Source organism: Megalops cyprinoides, chromosome 21 (assembly GCF_013368585.1).
Source record: "Megalops cyprinoides isolate fMegCyp1 chromosome 21, fMegCyp1.pri, whole genome shotgun sequence".
In the NCBI taxonomy this organism is placed as follows: Eukaryota; Metazoa; Chordata; class Actinopteri; order Elopiformes; family Megalopidae; genus Megalops; species Megalops cyprinoides.
Window position 1 is genome coordinate 23,559,537 of NC_050603.1, and position 8,541 is coordinate 23,568,077.

The 8,541-nt window shown below is 45.3% G+C and overlaps 1 non-coding gene across 1 annotated transcript; it reads right to left on the reverse strand.

The window, feature by feature from the left end:
- Nucleotides 1-7,104: 7,104 nt before the first annotated feature.
- trnal-caa lies at nt 7,105-7,218 on the reverse strand. The gene is made up of 2 exons: nt 7,181-7,218; nt 7,105-7,151 (listed from the first exon to the last, which is right to left on the reverse strand). It is a non-coding gene; the product is annotated as a tRNA-Leu (tRNA).
- Nucleotides 7,219-8,541: the final 1,323 nt, after the last annotated feature.

The window sequence follows — 8,541 nt, forward strand, 5'->3', positions numbered from 1 at the left end:
CTTCACAGTATGCCTTAATCCTTCTTCGTCATCGATAATACTTCCATCTAGGTTTCTAATTGCTTGAATTCTTTTGTTTTGCTGTCTTTCCTTGAACTGCGAGATAATGTTAAGAGCCGTCGGTGTCTCCTTAATATCCGCATTAAAGCCCGACTGCAGCTGCAACCCACGAATAGAATCTTCGTTCATTAAGTCAATTTCGTTTTTAACGTCACACATTTCTGTGGTTTCCGTTTCTAACCTATCTTTTTTATTTTTTAGCTCTACAAATTTCTTGATCAAATAATCATACCTTTGATCCCTTTCTTGATTTAAAATTTTGCACCTATATTTAAAAAAAGCCTTTAACCTATTTTTCGCAATTTCCCATAGTTCAGCATCTGTTTTCGTGAGTATTCTCAAGTCTTTGATTCTGCTAATTTCTTGCTTTAATTCAGCAACTAAATCCGAATTGTCTAGGCATTGAGTATTTAGTTTCCAATACGTTTTCCTCAATTGTCCCGTAAACCTACATTGTATCGTTACCATTAAATGATCCGATTCGATCATCAAACTCGTTTTATAATTTTGCACCTCTAAATTATCGCTTACATAGATCCTGTCAATTCTTGTTTTTGTTGAAGCGTCAGCCCTCGTGTAATCAATTCCGTCTGGATATACAACTCTGAATGAATCCCTTAGATGTCCGTCGTCACATATTTTTTTGAGAGTTTTTCCTTCTATGGATAACTTAAAGGATTTCTCTGAAATTTTGTCCTTTTCGTCGGTAATTGTGTTAAAATCTCCACATATCAAAGTTGTATATCCTTTATGCAGAAACTCGTACAATTTATTAAACAGACTAACTTTTTTTGACCGGTCGCTTGCAGTATACACATTGATAATTCTAATCTTTTCCCCTTTGAATATACAGTCAACTACTAAGAGTCGGCCAGGGATCACTTCTCGTTTTTTCAGGATTATGACCTCCTGACAATAAAAGAATATCCCTATTCCATCAGCTCTATCTTCCCCGACAGATACGATAGATACCCCTTTACACCACATTTGTTGGACATTTTCAATGTCTTCATTTGACATCAACCTCATTTCTTGCATACATAAAATGTCACATGTCATATGCAATAGAGCATTGATTTTTTTTAATTCTGTTGTCCCGAGACTGAACACCTCGTACATTGTACGTGGAAACCGATATAACTCCGGTCATAAATATAGATATATAGAAATCTCGTAAAAACAAACAAGCAAACCAACAAAAATACATCATGGGCTAGGTTTTCCGTCTTTCTTTTTCGCCTTTACCACGTGCGAATAAGACAGACGTCTTTTACCTTTACTGGGAGCCTGGCCAAAAGTGATTGCTGCAGCACCCGGGTCCGTCGAGGTGGTACATCGTCCCTCGGTACCATGCCGTGCGGTGTCCGCTTTCTTCAGTTCAATCGATGCGGCGACTGGGGAGAGCGAGTCGCTGCTGTACTCCGACTCTGATGTACTTTCAAAAGACGCCTCTTCCTCCTCTTCGTCGCGATCACTCTGATCAGCATAGACGCTAGACGAGGGTTGCTGGTCGTCATCCTCTTGATCAGGTGCCTCCCTTACATCAGGAGATTGATTCTCCGATTCCATGTCCTCACGTTCTCCTTCGCAAGCAGCTTGTTTTTCGGCTTCGCCCGTGGTTCCGTCATTAATTGGCTCCGCCTGTTGGACCTTAGCGGCAGTATCGTCGCTGCGCTGTTGGCCACTTTGGACAGCGTCTGCTGCCATCTGCTGACGATCAGGGTGGTTTATATCCTTTCTTCCATTTTTATGGATCTCACTCTTCTCGCTGGCTTCCATGTGTGGACTACTTCTGGATACTGTGGTTTCCCTGGATACCTCAACCCGGGTTTGCTTAGGTTTGAGCTTGTTGACGAAAGAATAGGGGCAATTGAAGAACGTATGTCCCATTTCTCCACATAAGCTACACTTGGCCACATTTTGGCATTCCTTGGATTTATGTCCCAGGAGACCGCACTGCCAACACTTTGTGTATTCACACTCCCTGGCGTGATGGTCCGTAGCTTGGCAAATGTGACATGTCTGGGTTTGACCTTGATATATGATTTTCCCATTGTAGGAACCCAGACAAATGGAATTAGGGATCGTGTACAGATTCCCTTGATCGTCTCTACGGATACGCACCTTGTACTTTCTTATACCGTACCAGATACCAAAGCGATCCACGGGCTTTATGGCGGGTTGTAGTATCTCACAGAAACGTAACAAGTATGTTTCGATGTCTTGGTCAGGGATCCTTCCGGTCCAAAACTTGACAATAATGGTCTTTACGTCTACTGTAACAGGCGACTCAACTTCGAATTCTTTCCATTTCTCTGCGTTAGCAGAGTGCAACTCCAGGAACCGTCTAAGCGGTCCTTCTTGCATAAAACAGAGCTCGTAATCTTTTCTGTTCGGCAGCCCAATAAAAGAAAACACATCGCTGGCATTGAGCCACTGGGACTCGAAAAGCCTTTCCCCAACCTCATTTCTAGTGGGTGGGTCACCTTTCCCGGTGAACTTGAGTCTCACCCAATACTGCCCGAAGCGGGCTGCATAAGCCCCAGACGGGGCCATGCTGATTTTAGGGCGCTCAGGCCCGTGCACTTTTTTTTGTGAGTCTCTCAGGAGAAAGTTAATGTTACCGACCAACTATCACGCAGCAACAATTAATTAATTACCTCCCTTCCCACGGTCAGACATACTTGTCGTTATAAGAGCTACGAACAGACGTAGCTCTTATAACGACCTCTTCCAGACATTTTCCAACACCTTCACTACTACAGCCTTCAACAGAAGCAATGTTTCGCGGCTGAAGTGCACGCTTATATTCACTGAAAGACGACCTCATTGAGGCCCCATACTCAAAGAAAAGGCGGTTCGCGTTAGAGCCCACCTCCTTCAAGCAGGGATCAAAGAGTCAACGATGCTTTTTCAGTATGTCATACTCGTGCGAATTGTTAGCATAGCAACAATGACTGTAATGGAATATCTGTAATCGAAATTTGGTGCCTGTCAAGGTCTTACATCATGAATGCAATGCTGTTCATGTTGCCATCTTTTGTTACAACAGTTTCCTGATTCTTTACATTATTCTCGTCATTCACAGTATCAGAGCGCCATCTACTGGCCGCCGTTGTTAATGAAACAAAGAATACGCACTTGTAAGTTTTTTACTGTACACATGTGAGAAAGAGAGCTGTCGTTCGCTCGCCTTCTCAGTCTCGTTTGCTTTGAAGATAAGACAATTAATGGTCACGTCTTTCCCTACGAGGGCAATGCCCGTGAGTATAATTTGTTTTTAGTTTATATCGTCGTTGCATTTAAGAAACATGTCAAAGTCTCGTAGTTTTATACAAATACGTAGCGGCGGCTAATGTGGTTCAGATAGCAATACAATGTAAGCAAGATGCATATTCCGTAATAAGTTACACTCAGACAAAGCATGTCAGGCTAAAAAAAAGATTTATTTGTGTTTTGCGGTTTTACAATAAGAATAAAGGAAAATATAAAGGATAAAGAATAGAATAAAGGAAAGAAAGGAACTGAGGATGAAGCTGTTCATTCTTTAGTCTCGTGTTAAGCTTGCTGGCTAGAAGACTGGTTACAGCTCTTGGATTGTTGTTGATTGTGATTTTGCACAAACAGCCATAGCTACCGAGCCGACATCTCTAAGATCAGATCAGGCAACTTCCTTCCACGCTTTGAAAAGCTGAATGATCAGAACCATAGTTCAGAATTGCTATCCTGGCGAAAAGCCACAAAAAATCTCCAAAAAGACCGAAACAACCATATAGATGTCGTGCTAGAATTTGCTGTGGTAAGCAGGGTTCATAGAGTAAACGTTACTGTGAATTTACATGCTATTTACTGTGCTAAACAGGTTTCATAGGATCACAAAAGCCTGTCTAATGCGTGGCATGTCGTTAGACGGGTGGCTTGCTCACTGCGAGGTGTCAATAGCCTACACGTCGCATGAGAGGGCCGTCTCTGTTCCTCTCTGATAACAATAACTCAAAGAAACTCCATCTCGGTCGAGCCCCTGTCCACAGGAGGGGAGGCAGCTGACCACAGCCAGCCTTCACTCAAGAGCTCTGACACAGCAGGTCAGAGACACATGCATGAAGAGAGGTCCTGCCCCAGAGCACAGGAGTCAGGAAGCTGAGAGATGGGGAGAGATCCTGTCCCACAACACCACAGCAGTGAACAGAAGAGAGTTGCTTAGACAACAGAAGGAACTATTTAGGCAGGTGAGTGGGAGTAGAGACGCTGACGGAGGTTGTCACACGGGGTTTTAGTGTGGAGTTAGGTTTTTTGATTTTTTTTCCTTTGAACGTGCCGGCATGGCCGAGTTTAGGGTTTGTTTTTTTTTGGTTTGCTGTTTTTTTCCTTTGCGTTTAGTTTGAGCTCTGGGAGTCGCGACCCAGAGCGGGTTTTGAGTTTGCTTTGTTTGGTTAAATTTCTTTTCTTTTTTTGCTTTGGTGTGCTGGATGCGCGAGTGTGTTTGTGTGGCTTAGGCGGCCTCAGAAGAGCGGCGACCGAAGGGGCTCCAGCGGCGAATCCCTGAGGGAGCGGGGAAAACATCACTTGGTTCCGGACGCAGCCGGGGTCGAAGAGAACCCCCACCCCGTGGAAGTGCGTGCTGGGGAGGTGGATCCCCTTGCTGGAAGGGAGGTGGCACCGCGGAACCTCGAGAGAGTGCGTGAGTCACCAGCACGGGGTGGAGAGGGAGGGCTGACCGGCTGCTGCTCTGTGTCTCCCTCAGTGTGATCCCGCGGAGCCGGCAGAGTTACGACCGGGGAGAAGACGTGGCTCTCTTTCTCACATGTGTCTGTCAGGATCGGAGATCAGGACACAAACGCGGACCACAGGGTATACGGTTCCAAGCGTTTATTCGGAATCAGTAGGCAGTTCGTGGTACAGGGACAGGCAGGGTTCGAAAACACGGGAAAGCAGTCCGGGGGCAGATCCAGAATCGGTAGTCGGGGCAGACAGAGTCAGGAACCACGCAGGCAAGTGGCATCAAACAGATCTGAATTGGCAGGCAGAAAACAAAGTCAGGAATCAGGCAGGAATGGCGACAGCAAGCAAATCACGGGAACTAATGCGGGGATGAGACAGGAAAAATCACTGAAACGAACTAGCAATAAGACAGAGACACGCAGGGAAGATATAGGGCTGGAGTGATGAGGCAATGGGATGCAGGTGAGCAGGCAGGCAGGTGCAGGTAATGAGGAGATCAGGTGGGCGTAGACCAGACAGGGAGCGGGGCGGGGCTGGAACACAAGGAAAACAAAAGCACAGGGACGGGGAAAAACAAAAACACCGTGGCTTAAGGGGACGGAGCACTGACAGTGCCTGCCACTCTACAATTGTTTTGGACACAGATTTCACCAGTCTGTGCTTCTGCACTTTCCCATTGTCAGGATAGTAAATCATGCAGTCTGGGCTATTTTTGTCGTACCCGACAAAGATTCCTTTCTCACACCTTGAGTCTAGCTTTCTTTTGTCTTCTTCATAGGCATAACACACTGACCCAAACCTTTGCATCCTAGAAATGTTAGGCTGTCTTCCTGTCAACATTAAGTAAGGCATCTGTTTTGTGCAATTGTTAACTCCTCTGTTTCTCACTAAAGCTGCTGTCTGCACTGCATAGGTCCATAACGCCTTTGGCAACTCGCTTTCTATTAGCATACACCAGCCATGTCAAACAAGGTTCGCCAATTTCGTTCAGCAGTACCATTCTGGTGTCATGAGTATGGTGCTGGTGTCTCATGTCTAATTCCACTTCTGCTGAGTAGTGCCTGGTAATTTTTACATTTACATTTATTTATTTAGCAGATGCTTTCATCCAAAGCGATGTACAAAATTGCATACAGTAAGTATAGCAACAGTACAGGGAAAGGATGTGCAATTCTTTCCCGTGAACTCACTACCATTCACTACTACCATTCACTACCATGATACACTTATCTTCCCGTATGGGGCCATGTCAGCAAGAAACCTCTCCGTTGCTTGCACTGTGCCACTCTTATTTTTTAGAAAGTACACAAACACTGCGCTGGAATAATCATCAGTGAATGATAACGCAAACCTATACCCGTCTCTGGACTCCGGGTCTATTGGCCCTGCTAGATCTGTGTGTACCAACTCTAGAGCTGCTTTGGCTCTCACATCAGGTTCCCTGTTCCTAGTTTGTACAAACTTTCCCTGAGTGCACACTTCACATTGTAGGGTGGGCTTGTCTACTTTACCCTTGATCGTCATACCATCAACAACATTCTGTAATTTCTGAACATCGTCATAATTACAGTGCCCTAGAATCTCATGCCATGTCTGTATATCATAACACCCCTTAAATTGGTCATCACATTCATCATTTACAGTGTGTAAGTAATATAGTCTATTATGCTCATGAATGTAGAATTGGGTACCGTCTCTGTCTTGTAGGATGTCTTTCCCTTCTTTGAAGATTACGGTTGCTCTGCTGGCAGAAGCTGCTTTCACAGAAAAGATGTCCCGCGGGTATGGGGGGATGTACAATGCCTGTCTCAGCGTCGTGCTGTGGCGTCGCCCCCTGCTGTCGATCAAGCACACCTCCGTGTCTCCTCTGCTGTTCGCGATCCCGTTGCTTCATGTGCCATCAGCCAACTCCACGCAGTGAGTTCCGGCCTGGAAATATTTCTGATGTTACCTTGGAGTAGTTGTAAATGATTTTGTTCCACCAGTAAGTTATCAGTGATTGGAGCATGTGAGTCCAAATTCCCATTGGTGTTGTGAAAGCGCATATTTCCAGAGGTGATGGTTAACTGAAAGTAGGAGCCGTGCGGTAAGGAAGTGAAGAAAACGAGGCAAGGCAGAGTCATGCATGATGCTGTTTTTGACATTTCAACAAGTGGTTTTTGAAATGTGTGAAAGTGTTTGGCGATGAAGTGGTGTGTGAAATGTGTTAGCATTCCTGTGTTTCCTTTTGACTCTGCTGCATGAGGGACATATAGTGCAGATATAGCCGTGAGTTAGAAGGTAGTGGCCGAGCCGTATGCAGTGAGATTAAGGTAAAAGCTTTGTCAGAAGTGGGATTCGAACCCGACGCCTCCATTCGGAGACCAGAAGGCCCGCAATGTAAGGGAAGGAGGAACACCTTGAGTCTGGCGCCTTAGACCACTCGGCCATCCTGACAAGAGCATGTCAGCATAGCTAGTGAATCATCTTTTCTCTCTCTCTCTCTCTCTTTTGGTAAAAACTCTCGTCTGTGATGGTGATTGCAACCCTTTTGTCAGAAAAGTAAATAACCAGCCCTGCGCGTTTACCTGTTTGACAAATACATCAAGGCATTTCTGCCAAGGGCTACTTTATGTAAGCTGCCCTGCGTACGCCACGGGTATGTTGCGCGATATCGTAAAAGGACATTTCATCGCTGGCGTACTGCAGTTTCAATACTACTTGAAAATTAACAAGACGGACACCATCTAGGACAATCAAGATTTATTAGGAATACTTTAAGAAGTAGTCATTTGAAACATTTGAATGGTGGAGCTGAGAGGCAATCATTCCTCTAGGAGAGATTATGACAGGCGCGTCTGGAGACATGCGCATCCTCTTGAAGGGCCTGATTGCTTTGCACACTTCTGAAACGCCCAGAATTTCTACAGCCGGGTAAGTTGAATAACAGCGGTCCTTAGAGAGCAGAAAGCTTGCGTCCTGATTCATGAGCTCTCCGAATGCAGTTCTGTTTTCTGTTGTCCCACAGATATGTTTCTCCCAGCTAGTTTTCCTCTTGGCCGCAGCTGCTGTCGGTGTGCACAGAAACGGTTGAGCTACTCCGTGCGACGTACCGGACACAAAGGATAAGGCGCCAATTTTGGAGCACGGATGCGACTTGGGGTCTTTCTTCAAAATAGACTCGATGGAAAACGGACCCTTGAACTTGGTGGTGCATGCCTTCTGGACAGCAGGGCAACTTGGCTCTGATGCGTTGATGACTTTGAAATTGTCCGGACGTGTGTGTGCGGCCCCTTTCACTCTGGAGGCCAGCTCGGGGAAGATGTCCAGCATGCCCTTGAAGTGGCGTCGAAATATTTTTGGCGTGATCCGGCTTTCATCAACTTTCCAGAAATTTCTCTTTGAATTTGGCTGATCTGGATTGACAGGCACCTGCAAACAAAGACATGTTTGGATTGTTGAAATTGCAGCGCACTGGTCGAAAACAAACAAACAAGCAAACAACTACACAGAGGAAGGATCACACATCCTTGACCAACGGCACCGTTCGAGACACATACCTTGACAAAACAGTCGTTGGATGACAAGCAGACTCTGATATTATTTACAAGACCCTTTCTGTCCCCTGAGACGAATGCGTCCAACTTGTCCATCATCTGGGAACAAAAAAAAATACAAAGACAAAAGTGTTAATTCAGTGGGCTACTCCTTATGATTTATGCAGCTGCCAGTTTTTTTTTTTTTTTAAAGTTTTGATCAGTTTTACAAGAGTCAGATCAC